Source organism: Lepisosteus oculatus, unplaced genomic scaffold (genome assembly GCF_040954835.1).
Source record: "Lepisosteus oculatus isolate fLepOcu1 unplaced genomic scaffold, fLepOcu1.hap2 HAP2_SCAFFOLD_99, whole genome shotgun sequence".
Taxonomy (NCBI): Eukaryota; Metazoa; Chordata; class Actinopteri; order Semionotiformes; family Lepisosteidae; genus Lepisosteus; species Lepisosteus oculatus.
Window position 1 is genome coordinate 295,001 of NW_027168435.1, and position 21,605 is coordinate 316,605.

At 49.3% G+C, this 21,605-nt stretch overlaps 15 non-coding genes across 15 annotated transcripts; all 15 read left to right on the forward strand.

Annotated features, from left to right (window-relative positions):
- The first annotated feature begins 216 nt into the window (after positions 1-216).
- On the forward strand, positions 217-333 carry LOC138237569 (U5 spliceosomal RNA). The gene has a single exon (XR_011189019.1). It is a non-coding gene; the product is annotated as a U5 spliceosomal RNA (small nuclear RNA).
- A 390-nt stretch (positions 334-723) lies between these two features.
- Positions 724-840, forward strand: LOC138237521 (U5 spliceosomal RNA). The gene has a single exon (XR_011188974.1). It is a non-coding gene; the product is annotated as a U5 spliceosomal RNA (small nuclear RNA).
- Positions 841-1,231: 391 nt separating this feature from the next.
- Positions 1,232-1,348, forward strand: LOC138237524 (U5 spliceosomal RNA). The gene has a single exon (XR_011188977.1). It is a non-coding gene; the product is annotated as a U5 spliceosomal RNA (small nuclear RNA).
- Positions 1,349-1,739: 391 nt separating this feature from the next.
- On the forward strand, positions 1,740-1,856 carry LOC138237581 (U5 spliceosomal RNA). Its single transcript, XR_011189031.1, has one exon. It is a non-coding gene; the product is annotated as a U5 spliceosomal RNA (small nuclear RNA).
- Positions 1,857-2,246: 390 nt separating this feature from the next.
- Positions 2,247-2,360, forward strand: LOC138237536 (U5 spliceosomal RNA). The gene has a single exon (XR_011188988.1). It is a non-coding gene; the product is annotated as a U5 spliceosomal RNA (small nuclear RNA).
- A 1,050-nt stretch (positions 2,361-3,410) lies between these two features.
- Positions 3,411-3,527, forward strand: LOC138237579 (U5 spliceosomal RNA). Its single transcript, XR_011189029.1, has one exon. It is a non-coding gene; the product is annotated as a U5 spliceosomal RNA (small nuclear RNA).
- A 391-nt stretch (positions 3,528-3,918) lies between these two features.
- On the forward strand, positions 3,919-4,035 carry LOC138237517 (U5 spliceosomal RNA). Its single transcript, XR_011188970.1, has one exon. It is a non-coding gene; the product is annotated as a U5 spliceosomal RNA (small nuclear RNA).
- Positions 4,036-4,426: 391 nt separating this feature from the next.
- Positions 4,427-4,543, forward strand: LOC138237570 (U5 spliceosomal RNA). Its single transcript, XR_011189020.1, has one exon. It is a non-coding gene; the product is annotated as a U5 spliceosomal RNA (small nuclear RNA).
- Positions 4,544-5,590: 1,047 nt separating this feature from the next.
- LOC138237523 (U5 spliceosomal RNA) lies at positions 5,591-5,707 on the forward strand. Its single transcript, XR_011188976.1, has one exon. It is a non-coding gene; the product is annotated as a U5 spliceosomal RNA (small nuclear RNA).
- A 391-nt stretch (positions 5,708-6,098) lies between these two features.
- On the forward strand, positions 6,099-6,215 carry LOC138237518 (U5 spliceosomal RNA). Its single transcript, XR_011188971.1, has one exon. It is a non-coding gene; the product is annotated as a U5 spliceosomal RNA (small nuclear RNA).
- A 391-nt stretch (positions 6,216-6,606) lies between these two features.
- Positions 6,607-6,723, forward strand: LOC138237571 (U5 spliceosomal RNA). The gene has a single exon (XR_011189021.1). It is a non-coding gene; the product is annotated as a U5 spliceosomal RNA (small nuclear RNA).
- Positions 6,724-7,114: 391 nt separating this feature from the next.
- Positions 7,115-7,231, forward strand: LOC138237580 (U5 spliceosomal RNA). Its single transcript, XR_011189030.1, has one exon. It is a non-coding gene; the product is annotated as a U5 spliceosomal RNA (small nuclear RNA).
- Positions 7,232-7,622: 391 nt separating this feature from the next.
- On the forward strand, positions 7,623-7,739 carry LOC138237519 (U5 spliceosomal RNA). The gene has a single exon (XR_011188972.1). It is a non-coding gene; the product is annotated as a U5 spliceosomal RNA (small nuclear RNA).
- Positions 7,740-8,130: 391 nt separating this feature from the next.
- On the forward strand, positions 8,131-8,247 carry LOC138237572 (U5 spliceosomal RNA). Its single transcript, XR_011189022.1, has one exon. It is a non-coding gene; the product is annotated as a U5 spliceosomal RNA (small nuclear RNA).
- A 6,104-nt stretch (positions 8,248-14,351) lies between these two features.
- On the forward strand, positions 14,352-14,468 carry LOC138237526 (U5 spliceosomal RNA). Its single transcript, XR_011188979.1, has one exon. It is a non-coding gene; the product is annotated as a U5 spliceosomal RNA (small nuclear RNA).
- The last annotated feature ends 7,137 nt before the right edge of the window (positions 14,469-21,605 follow it).

Sequence of the window (21,605 nt, forward strand, 5' to 3'; positions counted from 1 at the left end):
GGCTTCCCAGAGTGCGTCGTTTCCGGCACAGTGTGGCCGGGTGTTTTCCGAGTTATCGCACGGATTGGGCACGCTCGCAAGCCGTGAGCCGCAGGCGATGAGCCCGGAGCTGAACGGGCCCCACTGGCTCGTTTGTAAGGCCAGGTGCATTGCCAACCATGACCGGCAGCGCAGAGGCTTTGAAGGCGGGCTGGGCTCCTGCAGCTGTGCAGCCACGCACTCTGGTTTCTCTTCATCTCGTACAAATCTTTCGCCTTTTACTAAAGATTTCCGTGGAGAGGAGCATGAATGAGTTCCATGCAATTTTTGTGCTTCCCTGCCTTCGGGTGGGGCGCAGCTGGGCTGGTCAAAGAGAGAAAACAAAAACGTTCGCAATCACTCTTGTTATGGCGATTGTGCCTGTCTGCTCCGCGAGTCCTCGGTCTCCGGCCGTCTGATTGGCGCTCTTTTCTTTGGGGGGCGGGAAGTGTCCGGCCGCAGGGGATCTTGGGACCTTGCCTGCATAGCGGCTTCCCAGAGTGCGTCGTTTCCGGCACAGTGTGGCCGGGTGTTTTCCGAGTTATCGCGCGGATTGGGCACGCTCGCAAGCCGTGAGCCGCAGGCGATGAGCCCGGAGCTGAACGGGCCCCACTGGCTCGTTTGTAAGGCCAGGTGCATTGCCAACCATGACCGGCAGCGCAGAGGCTTTGAAAGCGGGCTGGGCTCCTGCAGCTGTGCAGCCACGCACTCTGCTTTCTCTTCATCTCGTACAAATTTTTCGCCTTTTACTAAAGATTTCCGTGGAGAGGAGCATGAATGAGTTCCATGCAATTTTTGTGCTTCCCTGCCTTCGGGTGGGGCGCAGCTGGGCTGGTCAAAGAGAGAAAACAAAAACGTTCGCAATCACTCTTGATATGGCGATTGTGGCTGTCTGCTCCGCGAGTTCTCGGTCTCCGGCCGTCTGATTGGCGCTCTTTTCTTTGGGGGGCGGGAAGTGTCCGGCCGCAGGGGATCTTGGGACCTCGCTTTGCATAGCGGCTTCCCAGAGTGCGTCGTTTCCGGCACAGTGTGGCCGGGTGTTTTCCGAGTTATCGCACAGATTGGGCACGCTCGCAAGCCGTGAGCCGCAGGCGATGAGCCCGGAGCTGAACGGGCCCCACTGGCTCGTTTGTAAGGCCAGGTGTATTGCCAACCACGACCGGCAGGGCAGAGGCCTTGAAGGCGGCCTGGGCTCCTGCAGCTGTGCAGCCACGCACTTTGGTTTCTCTTCATCTCGTACAAATCTTTCGCCTTTTACTAAAGATTTCTGTGGAGAGGAGCATGAATGAGTTCCATGCAATTTTTGTGCTTCCCTGCCTTCGGGTGGGGCGCAGCCTGGCTGGTCAAAGAGAGAAAACAAAAACGTTCGCAATCACTCTTGTTATGGCGATTGTGGCAGTCTGCTCCGCGAGTCCTCGGTCTCCGGCCGTCTGATTGGCGCTCTTTTCTTTGGGGGGTGGGAAGAGTCCGGCCGCAGGGGATCTTGGGACCTCGCTTTGCATAGCGGCTTCCCAGAGTGCGTCGTTTCCGGCACAGTGTGGCTGGGTGTTTTCCGAGTTATCGCACGGATTGGGCACGCTCGCAAGCCGTGAGCCGCAGGCGATGAGCCCGGAGCTGAACGGGCCCCACTGGCTCGTTTGTAAGGCCAGGTGTATTGCCAACCACGACCGGCAGGGCAGAGGCCTTGAAGGCGGCCTGGGCTCCTGCAGCTGTGCAGCCACGCACTTTGGTTTCTCTTCATCTCGTACAAATCTTTCGCCTTTTACTAAAGATTTCCGTGGAGAGGAGCATGAATGAGTTCCATGCAATTTTTGTGCTTCCCTGCCTTCGGGTGGGGCGCAGCCTAGCTGGTCAAAGAGAGAAAACAAGCACGTTCGCAATCGCTCTTGTAATGGTGATTGTGGCCGTCTGCTCCGCGAGTCCTCGGTCTCCGGCCGTCTGATTGGCGCTCTTTTCTTTGGGGGGCGGGAAGTGTCCGGCCACAGGGGATCTTGGGACCTTGCCTGCATAGCGGCTTCCCAGAGTGCGTCGTTTCCGGCACAGTGTGGCCGGGTGTTTTCCGAGTTATCGCGCGGATTGGGCACGCTCGCAAGCTGAGAGCCGCAGGCGATGAGCCCGGAGCTGAACGGGCCCCACTGGCTAGTTTGTAAGGCCAGGTGCATTGCCAACCATGACCGGAAGCGCAGAGGCTTTGAAGGCGGCCTGGGCTCCTGCAGCTGTGCAGCCACGCACTCTGGTTTCCCTTCATCTCGTCCGAATCTTTCGCCTTTTACTAAAGATTTCTGTGGAGAGGCGCATGAATGAGTTACATGCAATTTTTGTGCTTTTCTGTCTTCGGGTGGGTCGCAGCTGGGTTGGTCAAAGAGAGAAAACAAGCACGTTCGCAATCGCTCTTGTAATGGTGATTGTGGCCGCCTGCTCCGCGAGTCCTCGGTCTCCGGCCGTCTGATTGGCGCTCTTTTCTTTGGGGGGCGGGAAGTGTCCCCCAAGTATTTTCATTGTTCAAATATACATTAATATACATTAAGTCTGACTATCATATAATAAGTTAAATACAAAACTAAAGAAAAAATAGGGTTAAATATAATTCAAAATATTTTGCTAACAATGTTAACTGTTTATGAATAATAAAATGTATTAACTAAGGAGTAGGATGGCACAGTTGTTAGTATGTTTTTTGTTTTGTTTCTTTTTCATAAATACAACAGTAGTACCTGATGTCTCAGTGGCTTTCAAAATTAAATTATGCATGCAAACCTGTGAACTAGAAAGATAACTAAGATTGTAATACTAATTAAATGACCGCGGGCACTTCCCACCCCCTCTACATTCTCAGAGTAGAACAGACTAACCTTCTAATGAAAGACGGTCCACCCCCCACGGACAGGAAAAGTGCCCACAGGCACTTAGACTTAATTTCGCCTTTTACTAAAGATTTCCGTGGAGAGGAGCATGAATGAGTTCCATGCAATTTTTGTGCTTCCCTGCCTTCGGGTGGGGCGCAGCCTAGCTGGTCAAAGAGAGAAAACAAGCACGTTCGCAATCGCTCTTGTAATGGTGATTGTGGCCGTCTGCTCCGCGAGTCCTCGGTCTCCGGCCGTCTGATTGGCGCTCTTTTCTTTGGGGGGTGTGAAGTGTCCGGCCGCAGGGGATCTTGGGACCTCGCTTTGCATAGCGGCTTCCCAGAGTGCGTCGTTTCCGGCACAGTGTGGCTGGGTGTTTTCCGACTTATCGCACGGATTGGGCACGGCCGCAAGCTGAGAGCCGCAGGCGATGAGCCCGGAGCTGAACGGGCCCCACTGGCTCGTTTGTAAGGCCAGGTGCATTGCCAACCATGACCGGCAGCGCAGAGGCTTTGAAGGCGGGCTGGGCTCCTGCAGCTGTGCAGCCACGCACTCTGGTTTCTCTTCATCTCGTACAAATCTTTCGCCTTTTACTAAAGATTTCCGTGGAGAGGAGCATGAATGAGTTCCATGCAATTTTTGTGCTTCCCTGTTTTCGGGTGGGGCGCAGCTGGGCTGGTCAAAGAGAGAAAACAAAAACGTTCGCAATCACTCTTGATATGGCGATTGTGGCTGTCTGCTCCGCGAGTTCTCGGTCTCCGGCCGTCTGATTGGCGCTCTTTTCTTTGGGGGGCGGGAAGTGTCCGGCCGCAGGGGATCTTGGGACCTCGCTTTGCATAGCGGCTTCCCAGAGTGCGTCGTTTCCGGCACAGTGTGGCCGGGTGTTTTCCGAGTTATCGCACGGATTGGGCACGCTCGCAAGCCGTGAGCCGCAGGCGATGAGCCCGGAGCTGAACGGGCCCCACTGGCTCGTTTGTAAGGCCAGGTGCATTGCCAACCATGACCGGCAGCGCAGAGGCTTTGAAGGCGGGCTGGGCTCCTGCAGCTGTGCAGCCACGCACTCTGGTTTCTCTTCATCTCGTACAAATCTTTCGCCTTTTACTAAAGATTTCCATGGAGAGGAGCATGAATGAGTTCCATGCAATTTTTGTGCTTCCCTGCCTTCGGGTGGGGCGCAGCTGGGCTGGTCAAAGAGAGAAAACAAAAACGTTCGCAATCACTCTTGATATGGCGATTGTGGCTGTCTGCTCCGCGAGTTCTCGGTCTCCGGCCGTCTGATTGGCGCTCTTTTCTTTGGGGGGCGGGAAGTGTCCGGCCGCAGGGGATCTTGGGACCTCGCTTTGCATAGCGGCTTCCCAGAGTGCGTCGTTTCCGGCACAGTGTGGCCGGGTGTTTTCCGAGTTATCGCACGGATTGGGCACGCTCGCAAGCCGTGAGCCGCAGGCGATGAGCCCGGAGCTGAACGGGCCCCACTGGCTCGTTTGTAAGGCCAGGTGTATTGCCAACCACGACCGGCAGGGCAGAGGCCTTGAAGGCGGCCTGGGCTCCTGCAGCTGTGCAACCACGCACTCTGGTTTCTCTTCATCTCGTACAAATCTTTCGCCTTTTACTAAAGATTTCCGTGGAGAGGAGCATGAATGAGTTCCATGCAATTTTTGTGCTTCCCTGCCTTCGGGTGGGGCGCAGCTTAGCTGGTCAAAGAGAGAAAACAAGCACGTTCGCAATCGCTCTTGTAATGGTGATTGTGGCCGCCTGCTCCGCGAGTCCTCGGTCTCCGGCCGTCTGATTGGCGCTCTTTTCTTTGGGGGGCGGGAAGTGTCCCCCAAGTATTTTCATTGTTCAAATATACATTAATATACATTAAGTCTGACTATCATATAATAAGTTAAATACAAAACTAAAGAAAAAATAGGGTTAAATATAATTCAAAATATTTTGCTAACAATGTTAACTGTTTATGAATAATAAAATGTATTAACTAAGGAGTAGGATGGCACAGTTGTTAGTATGTTTTTTGTTTTGTTTCTTTTTCATAAATACAACAGTAGTACCTGATGTCTCAGTGGCTTTCAAAATTAAATTATGCATGCAAACCTGTGAACTAGAAAGATAACTAAGATTGTAATACTAATTAAATGACCGCGGGCACTTCCCACCCCCTCTACATTCTCAGAGTAGAACAGACTAACCTTCTAATGAAAGACGGTCCACCCCCCACGGACAGGAAAAGTGCCCACAGGCACTTAGACTTAATTTCGCCTTTTACTAAAGATTTCCGTGGAGAGGAGCATGAATGAGTTCCATGCAATTTTTGTGCTTCCCTGCCTTCGGGTGGGGCGCAGCCTAGCTGGTCAAAGAGAGAAAACAAGCACGTTCGCAATCGCTCTTGTAATGGTGATTGTGGCCGTCTGCTCCGCGAGTCCTCGGTCTCCGGCCGTCTGATTGGCGCTCTTTTCTTTGGGGGGTGTGAAGTGTCCGGCCGCAGGGGATCTTGGGACCTCGCTTTGCATAGCGGCTTCCCAGAGTGCGTCGTTTCCGGCACAGTGTGGCTGGGTGTTTTCCGACTTATCGCACGGATTGGGCACGGCCGCAAGCTGAGAGCCGCAGGCGATGAGCCCGGAGCTGAACGGGCCCCACTGGCTCGTTTGTAAGGCCAGGTGCATTGCCAACCATGACCGGCAGCGCAGAGGCTTTGAAGGCGGGCTGGGCTCCTGCAGCTGTGCAGCCACGCACTCTGGTTTCTCTTCATCTCGTACAAATCTTTCGCCTTTTACTAAAGATTTCCATGGAGAGGAGCATGAATGAGTTCCATGCAATTTTTGTGCTTCCCTGTCTTCGGGTGGGGCGCAGCTGGGCTGGTCAAAGAGAGAAAACAAAAACGTTCGCAATCACTCTTGATATGGCGATTGTGGCTGTCTGCTCCGCGAGTTCTCGGTCTCCGGCCGTCTGATTGGCGCTCTTTTCTTTGGGGGGCGGGAAGTGTCCGGCCGCAGGGGATCTTGGGACCTCGCTTTGCATAGCGGCTTCCCAGAGTGCGTCGTTTCCGGCACAGTGTGGCCGGGTGTTTTCCGAGTTATCGCACGGATTGGGCACGCTCGCAAGCCGTGAGCCGCAGGCGATGAGCCCGGAGCTGAACGGGCCCCACTGGCTCGTTTGTAAGGCCAGGTGCATTGCCAACCATGACCGGCAGCGCAGAGGCTTTGAAGGCGGGCTGGGCTCCTGCAGCTGTGCAGCCACGCACTCTGGTTTCTCTTCATCTCGTACAAATCTTTCGCCTTTTACTAAAGATTTCCATGGAGAGGAGCATGAATGAGTTCCATGCAATTTTTGTGCTTCCCTGCCTTCGGGTGGGGCGCAGCTGGGCTGGTCAAAGAGAGAAAACAAAAACGTTCGCAATCACTCTTGATATGGCGATTGTGGCTGTCTGCTCCGCGAGTTCTCGGTCTCCGGCCGTCTGATTGGCGCTCTTTTCTTTGGGGGGCGGGAAGTGTCCGGCCGCAGGGGATCTTGGGACCTCGCTTTGCATAGCGGCTTCCCAGAGTGCGTCGTTTCCGGCACAGTGTGGCCGGGTGTTTTCCGAGTTATCGCACGGATTGGGCACGCTCGCAAGCCGTGAGCCGCAGGCGATGAGCCCGGAGCTGAACGGGCCCCACTGGCTCGTTTGTAAGGCCAGGTGTATTGCCAACCACGACCGGCAGGGCAGAGGCCTTGAAGGCGGCCTGGGCTCCTGCAGCTGTGCAACCACGCACTCTGGTTTCTCTTCATCTCGTACAAATCTTTCGCCTTTTACTAAAGATTTCCGTGGAGAGGAGCATGAATGAGTTCCATGCAATTTTTGTGCTTCCCTGCCTTCGGGTGGGGCGCAGCCTAGCTGGTCAAAGAGAGAAAACAAGCACGTTCGCAATCGCTCTTGTAATGGTGATTGTGGCCGTCTGCTCCGCGAGTCCTCGGTCTCCGGCCGTCTGATTGGCGCTCTTTTCTTTGGGGGGTGTGAAGTGTCCGGCCGCAGGGGATCTTGGGACCTCGCTTTGCATAGCGGCTTCCCAGAGTGCGTCGTTTCCGGCACAGTGTGGCTGGGTGTTTTCCGACTTATCGCACGGATTGGGCACGGCCGCAAGCTGAGAGCCGCAGGCGATGAGCCCGGAGCTGAACGGGCCCCACTGGCTCGTTTGTAAGGCCAGGTGCATTGCCAACCATGACCGGCAGCGCAGAGGCTTTGAAGGCGGGCTGGGCTCCTGCAGCTGTGCAGCCACGCACTCTGGTTTCTCTTCATCTCGTACAAATCTTTCGCCTTTTACTAAAGATTTCCGTGGAGAGGAGCATGAATGAGTTCCATGCAATTTTTGTGCTTCCCTGTCTTCGGGTGGGGCGCAGCTGGGCTGGTCAAAGAGAGAAAACAAAAACGTTCGCAATCACTCTTGATATGGCGATTGTGGCTGTCTGCTCCGCGAGTTCTCGGTCTCCGGCCGTCTGATTGGCGCTCTTTTCTTTGGGGGGCGGGAAGTGTCCGGCCGCAGGGGATCTTGGGACCTCGCTTTGCATAGCGGCTTCCCAGAGTGCGTCGTTTCCGGCACAGTGTGGCCGGGTGTTTTCCGAGTTATCGCACGGATTGGGCACGCTCGCAAGCCGTGAGCCGCAGGCGATGAGCCCGGAGCTGAACGGGCCCCACTGGCTCGTTTGTAAGGCCAGGTGCATTGCCAACCATGACCGGCAGCGCAGAGGCTTTGAAGGCGGGCTGGGCTCCTGCAGCTGTGCAGCCACGCACTCTGGTTTCTCTTCATCTCGTACAAATCTTTCGCCTTTTACTAAAGATTTCCATGGAGAGGAGCATGAATGAGTTCCATGCAATTTTTGTGCTTCCCTGCCTTCGGGTGGGGCGCAGCTGGGCTGGTCAAAGAGAGAAAACAAAAACGTTCGCAATCACTCTTGATATGGCGATTGTGGCTGTCTGCTCCGCGAGTTCTCGGTCTCCGGCCGTCTGATTGGCGCTCTTTTCTTTGGGGGGCGGGAAGTGTCCGGCCGCAGGGGATCTTGGGACCTCGCTTTGCATAGCGGCTTCCCAGAGTGCGTCGTTTCCGGCACAGTGTGGCCGGGTGTTTTCCGAGTTATCGCACGGATTGGGCACGCTCGCAAGCCGTGAGCCGCAGGCGATGAGCCCGGAGCTGAACGGGCCCCACTGGCTCGTTTGTAAGGCCAGGTGTATTGCCAACCACGACCGGCAGGGCAGAGGCCTTGAAGGCGGCCTGGGCTCCTGCAGCTGTGCAACCACGCACTCTGGTTTCTCTTCATCTCGTACAAATCTTTCGCCTTTTACTAAAGATTTCCGTGGAGAGGAGCATGAATGAGTTCCATGCAATTTTTGTGCTTCCCTGCCTTCGGGTGGGGCGCAGCTTAGCTGGTCAAAGAGAGAAAACAAGCACGTTCGCAATCGCTCTTGTAATGGTGATTGTGGCCGCCTGCTCCGCGAGTCCTCGGTCTCCGGCCGTCTGATTGGCGCTCTTTTCTTTGGGGGGCGGGAAGTGTCCCCCAAGTATTTTCATTGTTCAAATATACATTAATATACATTAAGTCTGACTATCATATAATAAGTTAAATACAAAACTAAAGAAAAAATAGGGTTAAATATAATTCAAAATATTTTGCTAACAATGTTAACTGTTTATGAATAATAAAATGTATTAACTAAGGAGTAGGATGGCACAGTTGTTAGTATGTTTTTTGTTTTGTTTCTTTTTCATAAATACAACAGTAGTACCTGATGTCTCAGTGGCTTTCAAAATTAAATTATGCATGCAAACCTGTGAACTAGAAAGATAACTAAGATTTTAATACTAATTAAATGACCGCGGGCACTTCCCACCCCCTCTACATTCTCAGAGTAGAACAGACTAACCTTCTAATGAAAGACGGTCCACCCCCCACGGACAGGAAAAGTGCCCACAGGCACTTAAACTTAATATGGTCAGTAACGGTAAACAGTAACATGGTAAGAAGGAGCACGTACAAACGTTTTCGAAATAACCACATGTAAGACTCTGATCCTAAAAATGTTTAGGGAGAAAGTGGAATACTGGTGTGCTTCCAGAAGAATCAGTATGGCTCAGAGATTAAATAAAACTTCACAGACATTAACGAAGAGCATAACGCGTGTACTGTATACACTGCAAGTACTGTACAACCCAACTCTCTGCAGGAGTGCTGGCTGTGACGAATTGAACCGGTTTCACGGGTATTTTCAAAGTAGGAGGCGAGATTTCCAGCGAAAGACACCCCCTCAAAAACCCAGTAAATACAGTACTTACTAGTTAAAGGCTAGGCTCCCGACTACGGCGAAAGGAACCCTTCTTTCATTAGAAGACAATGAACATATTTTAGCCCTGAATGAATTAATAGCAAACATGGTTTACATAAAAGACATTTTTCCAAGAAAGTTTAGCCTTTGTCACTAATGAAACCACTAAATAAAGACATAAATAGAAAAATCTTAAGATTTTTAAAATACATGACTTTGCTAAAATTTATTTGAAAATAAAAACAATTACAACCGCCAGGGGAAAGAGAGAACAGGGGAGGGATGTTGGTTTTGCATAAGGGGCGGGGCTATGGAAAGTAGGTATGTTTGGGAATGTGTAGTTACATGTTCTGGCTGTTTGTGAATTATCGTTGTTGAGTATGGAGTGTTGAGGTATTGATTTTATGTAATGCTTTATGTTGAAAATTGAGGTGGATTTTGTTTATGATAAACAGGATAAACTGGGATGGGAGGAAGGTTTGGTTTTGCATAAGGGGCGGGATTATGATAATTGGAGGACTTTGCGAGTGTAAAATGGTTTGATTATTTGATTTTGTATTGTGGTTGTTATCTATGTTTTTGGTTGGTATTATGTTTATATGGTTGTTTTTGTTGGTTGGTTGTTATTATGGTTATTAATAATATGATCTATAGTTGAAATCTGAGCCTAAATAAAAAGAAAAAGCAAGTGATTAGGTTTATGAGCAATCTAATTACTTATTCATTTAAAAAGCTATATAAAATAAAGTTTATTATTAATTTGCTGGACAGAGCGGTGAACATTATTATGCATAAGACAAAGATAACGATCCTGATCAGTTTAGAAATCTGTGTACGCTGTAAGGTTTTTACTTCTTAAACTTTTAAAATACACGTTTTGAATAGAAAGAAATCCTCTTCCTGGTATAGCACACCAGCACGTCTTTTTTCTCCAATCAGAGGGGTGTCAGATGGTGTCAGCCAATCACCATTCTGCGTTGGGTAGCAACGGGTGACTGTTCTCAGGCGGAAGATGTAAACAGCTTAATGTTCGTGTTAAATATTTTTTTTTTAATTCAATTAAACGGGCACAGTTAAGACATTAAATATACATATACATACTGTATACAGTACAGTTTGCATACGGTAATATGTTTATGTTACGCGATTAAAAAATAAATAAATAAAAATGAAAAGTCCAGCAGCAGCTGGATTCAAACACACAACCTGCCAGTTGGTAGTCACGCACCTAGACCAGTAGGCTATAAGACAGCTCGCATGATCAGGCAGGCGAAACAGCCCTACATAGCTCTGCCGCAGTACACGGATATAATCATACCGTTATTAAATTCTTGAGATACGCGATTCCATATTATATTCCCTTTTAATCAAATTCTAAAAGTATGCTTGTTGACTCCGGTATCACGTTAGTTAAAGACTTCGAAGCTTACAATGTTTAGGGAGAAATGGAATACTGGTGTGTATTTTTTTCTTTAAAGTACCAAGACCAGCTATATACTGTATGTTTACGTTCCAAAATTAATATCGTTTATGGCCTTCACACGCGTTACAGTATGCTCCTATTCTTTTTATGCTCAGCTACTAAGATTTCCCTTCAGTGGTAAAATTCAATATCTACAACGGGCACAGTAAAGACGTTTACAGTAAGTCTTTCTACGACAGACCAACGGACCACGAGTGCCCCTGTCGGTCAACCAATCACGCACCGCGTGACCGGCCTTTGACCGGTAGGCGGTCAAAGGTCTTTTCTAGGTCTACACTTAAAATGCACAGAGGGAGGGAGCGATCCTCTGAGTACAGACAGACATCCCTCAACAAGGCCAGGTTGTCGCTCATCAGGCGTCCTGCTATCCCACAAGTCTGTTCTTTCCCTACCAGTGAGGCCACTACATTTTGTAGGCGCAGGAAAAGGGCTTTGGACAGGATCTTAGTGTCCACGCCTAACAGGCTGAGGGGTCTCCAGTTCTTTATGTCATTCTTTGCTCCTTTCTTAAACAAGAGAGAGATAGTGCCTTCTCTTAAGGAGTCAGGCAGCAATTCTGTCTTATAGCTTTCCTCGAATAGGAGCAGTAGTGGATCCTGAAGCAGATCCCAAAAGGTGCAATAAAATTCTTTAGGGAGCCCGTCAGCACCCGGAGTTTTCCCCTGCTGTAAGCTCTCCATAGCCTGTCTCAGCTCTTCTACTGTCAAATCCCTCTCAAGTACTTCCCTATCTTCTTCACTCAAAACGTTTTCTAGCTTTGAGGTAAAAAAATGAATTTCTTCATCCTTTACCTCTGTAGAGCTGTACAGTCTTGAGTAGAAGGCCTCGGTGCAGGAGAGGATAGCACTCGGCTCTGTTCTCTCTCGTCCCTCCTCATCAACTACACTTTCCATGACAGACTTGGAGCCTACCACTTTCCTGAAAAAGAAGCGAGTACACTTCTTATTTTCTTCCAAGAACTGCACTCTGCTTCTTAACAGCACTCCTCGACTACTTTCTTCGGCTGTACTCCGGATGTCCTTTTTTAAAAGGGTGATATCCTCGAGCACATCGAAGCCACTGTGCAGCATCGTGTAGAGACGCTGCAGCTGCCTCTGTTTCCTGGCTAGCACTCCTCTCCATCTGGCAGCAGCCTTCCTTCCCTCAGCCATGAAAAAGGCCTTTGTCCTCACCTTCACCTCCTCCCACCACTCTCCTACTGACCCGTACAGACACTGCAAGGACAGCCACTGTGATAGTTTCTCCTTGTAGCGGGATACTACCCCCTCGTTCTCTAGCAGCTTTGTGTTGAGTTTCCAGAAGCCTGGGCCAAAGACAGTCCCGCCCTGGAGTTCCACTCTACACCCTAAAGCCTGATGATCTGAGAAGAAGACAGGCTGAAGAGTGACCCCAACAACTTTCACTCTCTCTGAGACAAAGCAATAGTTAATTCTGGAGCTGCTATTCCTCCCTGACCATGTATATCCTGCTGTTGTGGGATATATACATCTATATGTGTCTGAGAGTTTAAAGTCTTGAACTAAGTTTTGCAGGGCCAGTGAGCTGGAATCCAATTTTATCAGAGAGCTAGACTGCCTGTCTGTGTGCTCTAAGATACAATTAAAATCCCCTCCCACTATCACGTCTGTGCTACTTAACAATAGGGGAGAGAGTGCCTTGAGTAGCTCCACCCTTCCTCCCACGTCAGTAGGACAATACACATTGATTAGCCGCAGGTTAACGGTCCCCCATTCCACATCCACACACAGCAACCTGCCATCTATGACCCTCTGAATACTTTTCAATTTGAAAGCCCATCCTTTGAAAAGAATGGCCACGCCAGAGGCTCTGTTGTTATTGTCCCCTGACCAAACAGAAGGCCCTTTATCCCACCTATCTTCAAAGCTTTTATACCTCTCTTGATAGGCTAAAGCACACTCCTGCAACATCAACACATCTCCCTCTCTCTGCTGGAGGTAATCAAAGACACACTGGCATTTAACTCTGTCATTGATACCTCTGGTGTTAAGAGAAATTATGTTTAGAGCCATATTACATAAGAAAGTGGAACCAGTCTTTACAAAACACATTTCTCTTCGGTCTCACCTGTTACCTTCTCTTTTTCTTTTTCTTCTTACCAATTTCCTGCCAGCCATCCTCTGAATGAGCCTTCATCAGGGTGGCAGCAGTAAAAGCGTTCACGGAGTCCATTTCAAGGAAGGGGGTAGAGGGAGGGGTGGAGGGGTTCCAGCTGTCCCCATCGCCATGCTCTCCTTCCTCCTCGCTCGGGGAGAAAACAGAGTCATTTTTCCTTTTCCTCAAGTCCAGCTCCTGGGAGCACCGAGGGGAAAGGGGTGCAGCCGATGCACCAGTCTCCTCTTCCCCCTCACCCACCAGCTGTTGCAGATCCTCCGTGATGGACTGGATGGAGGAGAGGAGGGCATCTGTAGCACTTGCAGAGTCTGAGAAAAGCAGCTCCGCTGAATCCTGGGTATCGTCGCTGGACCCGCTCCACCGGGGGGCCCCACACTGGCCCTCGTTCTGAGGAGCAGGAGTGGGGGAGGGGTCCTCGCTGTTCTCGGGGGTTTTCAAACCCTCGTGCTTGTCTGGTGCAGTCTGCGGTTGTGGGGGCTAAGTGGATTTCTCTTCCACCGGCCCCGGAGCCACAGCAGGACTGATCCTGGCTGGAGGCTGAGACTCTTTGTCCAACAAGGGTTCTTTGTTTGACTTGTTGTTTGCTTTGGCTTTTTCGGGCCGGGTTGGCTGAAACAAGCACTGCCTCATCCTTTCTCATTTTGAGTTTATAGGCGTAGGCGTGAGGGCAGTTCTTAAAAACGTGTCCTTCCGAGCCACATAAATTGCACTTTGGCAGCATTGAACAGTCAGAGGCTTAATGTCCCTGTTTGCCACAGGTCTTGCAGCATTTCACAGTGCAAGACGATGCCAGGTGTCCCACAGCACCACAGCGCCGACACACCTTTGGTTGTCCCACATAAAAAACATAGCCATTGCAGGCGCCCAGCCGGATTGTAGAGGGCAGGTGCCTTAAGCCTCCATTTACATTGTCCTGTAGCAAGCGAACCTCGAATTTCCTTGCTCCTGTTTTTATACCGTCAACATCTCTAACCTCAGTTCCATGGTGGACGGTGCAGTACTGCTTAAGCCAGGTGTGAATGTCCTCCGTCTTTGCCATTTCCGAGAACATAACAACATGCACCGTTTTCCTCTCTCTCTGTGTCAGAGGCTGCAAGTTGATCTTCTCAAGGGCAGGAACTTTCCCTCTTTTTGCCTCAAACACATCCACACATTGTTCAAACAGAGAATAGGTAGCAAAAACAACCTCAAATGCTTTCTGACCTGGGAGAGCGAAGATGAAATACAAGTGCCGAGGTTCAAAGCCAAGTTCCTTCTGTAACACTTTTCTGCTGAACTGCATACGATCCATGAAGAGGTCATCCAAAAGCTCAAAACGTACAGCATTCTTGCGGGATCCAAAGGTTGCCATCTCAAACTGCAAAACAAACACTGCTTCCACAAAACAAGAAAACAATCCAACTATTCCAACTACAGGCTGATCAAGGTATCTCCCCTGCCAGGTAAGCCGAGAGCCGCAGGCGATGAGCCCGGAGCTGAACGGGCCCCACTGGCTCGTTTGTAAGGCCAGGTGCATTGCCAACCACGACCGGCAGGGCAGAGGCTTTGAAGGCGGCCTGGGCTCCTGCAGCTGTGCTGCCACGCACTCTGGTTTCTCTTCATCTCATACAAATCTTTTGCCTTTTACTAAAGATTTCCATGGAGAGGAGCATGAATGAGTTCCATACAATTTTTGTGCTTCCCTGCCTTCGGGTGGGGCGCAGCTGGGCTGGTCAAAGAGAGAAAACAAAACCGCTCACAATCGCTCTTACAATGCAGTAAGTAGCACAGGCTACTTAAACACATGAATGCAAAACAGCATTTTTCAGCTGATTTAAAATGTACCTAAAGGAGAAGCATTATTGAAGACCATCAATTACCAAGAGCTTTTGTCAAAGGTTTTGGTAGTCATTTTGAATGACCACAGAGCACTGTGACCTCGTTTTTACATCTCATCCAAAAGACAGCGCCCTTTTACAACACAGCATCTCCGTCACTATACTGGGGCATTGGGACCCGAACAGACCTCAGGGTGAGCGCCCCCCCGCCGGCACCATTAACACCGCTTCCAGCTGGAAGCTTTGTTTTTCCCTGTAGCTCACCCTAATCCGGGTACTGACCTGGCTCACACCTGCTTAGCTTCAGTGGGTTTTCAGTTGCGAGTTGCAAGGGGATGCAAGTGATGGAGCCACTCGCTGCAAAAGCCACTGCATTGGCCGAGAATCGAACCCGAGCCGCCCGTGTGGCAGGGGAGAATTCTACCACTGAACCACCAATGCTCAGTGCCTGGGCCTTCAAAAAAGACGCTTTTTTGGTGCTCTGTGCAAAACGCGTCGACATCTGCTTCCAGCTGCAAAATGCCATTCACGGACGCTGAAGAACTTATTTCCGGGTACAAGCGATTGGGCGTTTTAAAACCACCAGGAACAGCAAAGAGGCGCGCTTCTTTGCTTGTGCCGAAACACACCGACTGGAGGCGGACAACGTAGTCGGCAGGATTGGAACCTGCGCAGGGAAACCCCAATGGATTTCTAGTCCATCGCCTTAACCACTCGGCCATGACTACAGCAAGCCCCATTGCCGCTGCGTTCTTGCTACAATCTTACCTGGATCGCGAGGCGCCGGCGGAAGCCTATTTCAAAGTCGTTCTCCGTTTCAAAAAAACATTTCCAAAATACAAGCCTTGCAGACAGACACGCCTCAGAGGACTTAAGGGTGGCTTCATGTCGGAATGATAAAGTCTCCCCGTCCGGACATGAAAATGCCACTTTGTTACACACAAAAAAAGAATCAACAACAGAGAAATGCCCACAAGCATTTGAAAAGCCGCACCACGTCGCACTTGAAATAGCTCTTACATTAGTGGTAGATGCAGGAATCGCCTTTTTATTTACGCTCTTACCAACGCGATGGAAAGCAAAACAAAGCAAAGCAGAGCAAAACAAAACAAACAAACGAAAACCCTCACGTCCTGCACTTGCATATAACGCCGTTACGTGCCCAAGCGGTATTGTACGTCATCCTAGCACTGCACCCCGGGTCGTACGGTATATGGGAACGAGCACACGCCATGAATCGTCTCGAATCACTCCCTACAGCTGTAAGGCGCCTTGAAGCGTGCACCCCCAAAATTCTTTGCGCATCTGTGAAAGGTAAACTCTTGAGCAAACTCTGAACCAGCTCTAAGGAAACTAATCCGATTAGACGTTACTTTGACTCATCTTCTTACGCTCAGTGCCGGATTGCTCAAACTCCAGCTAGGGTTAGGGTTAGCATTCCCACGCTACTTAGACACTTTGTTTACGCTCAGTGCTGGATTTTGGGAACTTCAGGACAAGTGGGAATTTTCTCCTATCTGTCCATTCTGTTTTGTTTTGGAGACTCTTGGCTGCCTATGTTGTTCAGTGCAGCGTGAAGGAAACATTTTCCAAAACTGTGTCAGCTCAAAAGTTGTAAGAAAACCTCTCCAGCTGCTTTAACTCTCTTCATTTTTGTCATTTAATGTGACACTCGATGTATAACTGGAGCCTCACATATGCAAATGGTGAGGCTCCAGTTCGACATCCAGTTCGACACCACTTTACAGTATATGACAAAAGCATGGCAGACTGTGCCGGACCAGCTGGTAACTTCCGCTTATTTTGACCATATTAAACATTGGAAATCTTCCCACTTGCATTTGTGACACTTGATTTTGGCTCCACCTAAGACACTCTTAAATCTTCAAACACTTTTCTCTTCTCCCGCAACACACTTGTCTGTCGGCACTATGTGGCAGCGTTGCATGACAACCCATCTCACCACGGAAAGGAACCTAACAGCTTTGGTAAGAGAGTAGAATTACCTGAAAAACTGCTTTCCATGGAAGCAGGACCAAGCGATGTAGCATTTTTATAGTACCAGGAAAGGAGAAGCGGCACTTCGCCTTTGCCGCACAAGCACAAGGTGACGTGCGGCAGACGCCGTAGTCGGCAAGATTCGAACCTGAGCGGGGAGTCCCCAGTGGATTTCAAGTCCATCGCCTTAACTACTCGGCCACGACTACAGCGAGCTCCCCTCCGCCGCATTCCTCCTATAATCTAACGGCGTGCGAGGTGGCTGCGGAAACTTTTTTAAAGTCGCTCTCCGTAAAAAAAAAAATACCTTTCACAAGATACATGCCGGCAGACAGACACGCCTCAGAGGGTTTAAGGCTGGCTTCACGTTCAAATGATAAAGTCTCCCCGTCTGGATGTCAAAATGCAACTTTGGCAGACAGAAAAAACATCAACAAACCACAAATGTGGACAAGGATTTTACAAGCTGCACCACACTGCACTTTCAAAAGCATTTACATTCGTGTTAGACGCAGGAATTGTTTTTGTTTTGCGCGCTTACGAACGCCATAGAAAACGAAACAAAACAAAAGCCCTCAGCTCCTGCACTTGATTATAATGCCGTTACGTGTCGAAGCAGGAATTTACGTCATCTTACCACTGCAACATGGGGAATAGAGGGAAATGAACACACGCTACGAATCGTCTCAATCACTCCCTAGAGTCGTAAGGCACATTGAAGGGTGCACCCCCATCATTAATCGTTGGGCCTCTGTAAAAGGAAAGCTGTTGAGCAGTCTTTGAAACAGCTCGGATGAAACACTTGATTGCTTCCATGTGCATCTGGAGCCCACTTCTTATTTTCACTTCACGCCGCCCAAAGCATTTCTAAAACAGGAGATTCGCGTTTGGGAATGCGCCCTGCCCTACAAATAAAACAGGTCTACGGGTCTGAAACCTGCTCCACGGAAAACAGTTCTGTTGCGCTTTTGATCAAAGGGAGATTCTCTGTTCTTACTTTTTGATGACATAACACCCAAAGGGGCTTCTTTGGAGCTGGATTCCAACCAGCATCCTAAAGTTTCTTGGCGGTATCCTTTACAGTCCTCTGTTCGGTCGACAAGGAACAGAAGGGGGCAGCTTTCCTCACACATACAGTGCAATGTACTGTAGTGTTCCCCTTCATTGAATTCGCAGTTCTGCATCAGACCTCAAACTCGTTTCCTTAGCTTGGATTTAAGCCACGAAGCAGGCTTCTACTGTATAAACGTCTAGAGGAATCACAAACTATTTGAGAGGCCATCATCCCAGGGGGAACTGACAAAGTCTATCCCTAAACACCTAGCACAGTCTCTCGAGAGACTGTCAAAAATCGCTTTCCCGTTTGTGCTGCAAGTAAGTGAAAACGCGGTCTCAACCCAGAGCCACTTGGCAGCAGCGGCACGTAAATACTGTTACTGCCACTGCTCGATACCAACGTTAGCCTACTATACCATGTTCAGCCACCGCTAGAAAATGTAAGGCTCTAGTACTGGAGCAAACAAAAGGAGGGCCAACGTCAAACGTAGAGGATGGGATTTGAACCCATGCGTGCAGAGCACAATGGATTAGCAGTCCATCGCCTTAACCACTCGGCCACCTCGTCAATGAAACTGGGCTGTCCAGACATGGGTTGGCGCGCTCCAGATGATCTTTTTCTTTTTTTTCCCTCGTACTCGAGGGTCCTTTTCCTGTTCCACATGCGATTTCAACATTTTCCTTGGGAGATGTCAAGCCAGCAAGCCACTGCTGTGCTTCAGTGGCCAGTGTGGAGTTCAGTGGCCCTGTTGTACACAGAAAGCACATTGAGCTCCTTGGACATGAAAAGTTCCAGATAAAAGCCATTTGTCATCCTTTCTCTTGGTGTCGATGTTGCTATTGTATGTAAAGGTGGCAACTTGCTCAGCGAGCAGGCGGAGCACACACCGAATGCAGATGTGTCTGAGTGGTGTGTCCAAGTGGCTGCAAAAGGACAACCCTCCCGGGGCGCTGTGGCTTAGTTGGCTAAAGCGCTTGTCTCTTAAACAGGAGATCCTGAGTCCGAATCCCAGTGGTGCCTTCTTTGTTCTGTCTTCTCGAACAGAACTGGTCCTTACAGACAACCGCCTACAGCTAGACTTAATTAAATGCAAGTATTCATTTCCTGTCTTTAACACGACTTGTTTTTCTTAAAATGGATGGAACTTGCAAAACATGAAATACAAACATTGCTAATCAGCGCTAGCGGCTGGCAAAAAAAAAGTCAGCAATGTTTTTTTTCTTTAACCTTAACCCTGCTAATGGAGAAGAGTTAAACGACCGAGTCTATGCAGCTTAAACGGTGCTCATGTCGGGTTCTTAGCTGAAAGGGTGGTAAATCACGCTCACCCCAGTCCTTAATCTTTTAAAAGGATACAAAATTGAACCTAGTCGCCACATCACATACATCCTGTTCAACGATAAAAAGGTGACATCTATCCTCGATCCAGAGTAAATCCCACGTTGAGGGCATATTTTTTTCCACTTTACCATGAGTCGGGCTCAGCTGCACAGAGGCGAGAGCAGAGCAATGAGGTCACGGGGACAGGGGAGTCACACGCTGGCGGTTTAAACACGCGGAAGATCACTGAGGGATCCACAGTATGTGGACCCTCCGTGCGCCATCAGTCCACACTCCGGACTCTGAATCCTGCCATCCCACTTAAGATCTCGGCGGAACCTGAGGCGCAGTTCCTTCTTAAAACGTAATCTGGTGAGCATTTCTAGAATCGTACTTGTATAGATGCAGCCTTTAATGTGTTGCTAGGTTAAAATTGATGACTTCTTGAACTTCAGTAGGCAACTGCCCTCTTGATTTCGGATTTAATTTCTTTATTACAGGGGCGCTTTTATGAAGACAGAGTCATGTTCAGGTACTTTGCTTGATGGAGGAAGCTCATTTCGGACTCTGTGATCTGCTCACCTGGAAAGGTCTGCTGTACTACTACAAGAGAGAAGTAGAGTCTGGAAGAATCGACAATTTTATGATGCTTTGGAAGATAATGTTTTTTTTTTCTTTGAAATCGAAATGAATCAGAATATCAGTGCAAAAGACAAACTCGTGGTTTGGTTTAAAGAGATATGGTTTTAAAACAGACAAAATGTAGAAAACAGGTGTTTCTCACTTTTGGAAAAAAATGGACCGGGGGTAATATTTTACTAGTTGCAGTGCTGATCTCACTGGGTTACAGTCCTGCAGTGTCACACCAGGGCCAGTGGTGCAATGGATAACGCGTCTGACTACGGATCAGGAGATTGCAGGTTCGACGCCTGCCTGGCTCGGGTCGTTTTTAAACGCATCGGGCAACTCCCTATGTAGTCTGTGCTACTTACTGCATTGTAATCGTACCCAGTAAGAGATTTCCTTCATGTAAATGAACTGCACCTGACAGCTTTAGAAAAACACCTGGGCTCAGTACGGTGCTGAGAGCTCAGCGTTGCTGTTCTAATTAGCACGCACTGCATCGGCTATGAGCCCGACCCTTTTAATTATTCTGATCAGTAAGTCAACACGTAGTCCACATGAACGGTAGAAATATTCTCTTGTCTGTCTCTTGTTTGTATAGAACTGAATGTCCCTGACAATGTACTGTTAGTTTTAATTGAAGAACGGCATTTGTGTTCAAATATACCAGACAAGTTTATGTAACTGCTCATGCGACACTCAGTTGTAATTAGTCAAGAAATAAAGTCGAACAACAGCTGCGGGTTTGATTCTGAACGTATCAGATTGCAGCGCCTTTTACTTCCATTGACAAATGATAGAGATTCGAAGAGAGATCCTTCAGACCAGCAAGCAAACCCACGGCTATTTCGGTTTTCTATCTAGGCAACGTTGGTGTTTGCAATAGCATACATGAAAGCGTGATGCAATTTCTGTGGCTACATTTGTTGCACGTCATGCACAGTAAGAGTGTTTCTAACACCAAATAAAAAGTCAACAATTAGCGATCACGCCTTCTCCTCAGTTAACCCACTGAAACCCTTGCTGTTAACAGTTCTTTACTGCGTGCTTTACCAGCACCTACATATCGTGTCGGTTCTTTCAGCTTTATTCATTAGGTTTTCAAAGGCATAAGCAGAGCACCAGAGGTGCGAAGGCAAAGTGTGTGGTTATCTGAAGAATTGATGTCCATGGCAGAAGGTCCAAGCGATTTCGCGTTGTTATAGTACCAGGAAAGGAGAAGCGGCACTTCGCCTCTGCCGCGCAGGCACAAGGCGACATGCGGCAGACGCCGGAGTCGGCAGGTTTCGAACCTGCGCGGGGAGTCCCCAACGCATTTCGAGCCCATCGCCTTAACCACTCGACCACGACAAAAGCGAGCCCGCCGCCGCCGCATTCCTCCTATAATCAAACACGGACTGCGAGGTGACTGCGGATACCTTTTTAAAGTTGCTCTCCGTTAAAAAAAAATACCTTTCACAAGATACGTGCTGGCAGACAGACACACCAGAGGTCCTAACCCAAGATGTGCGGTTATCTGAAGGATTGCTTTCCATGGCAGCGGGTCCAAGCGATTTAGCGTTTTTATAGTACAGGCACAGGCACAAGGTGACGTGCGGCAGACGCCGGAGTCGGCAGGTTTCGAACCTGCGCGGGGAGTCCCCAACGCATTTCGAGCCCATCGCCTTAACCACTCGGCCACGACAAAAGCGAGCTCACTACCGCCGCATTCCTCCCATAATCTAACACGGAGTGCGAGGTGGCTGCGGATACGTTTTCAAAGTCGTTCTCCGTTAAAAAAAAATAAATACCTTTGACAAAATACGTGCCGGCAGACAGTCACACCTCAGAGGGTTTAAGGCTGGCTTCACGTTCAAATGATAAAGTCCCCCCGTCCGGATGTCAAAATGCAACTTTGGCAGACAGAACAAACATCAACAAACCACAAATGTGGACAAGGATTTTACAAGCTGCACCACACTGCACTTTCAAAAGCATTTACGTTCGTGTTAGACGCAGGACTTGCCTTTGATTTGCGCGC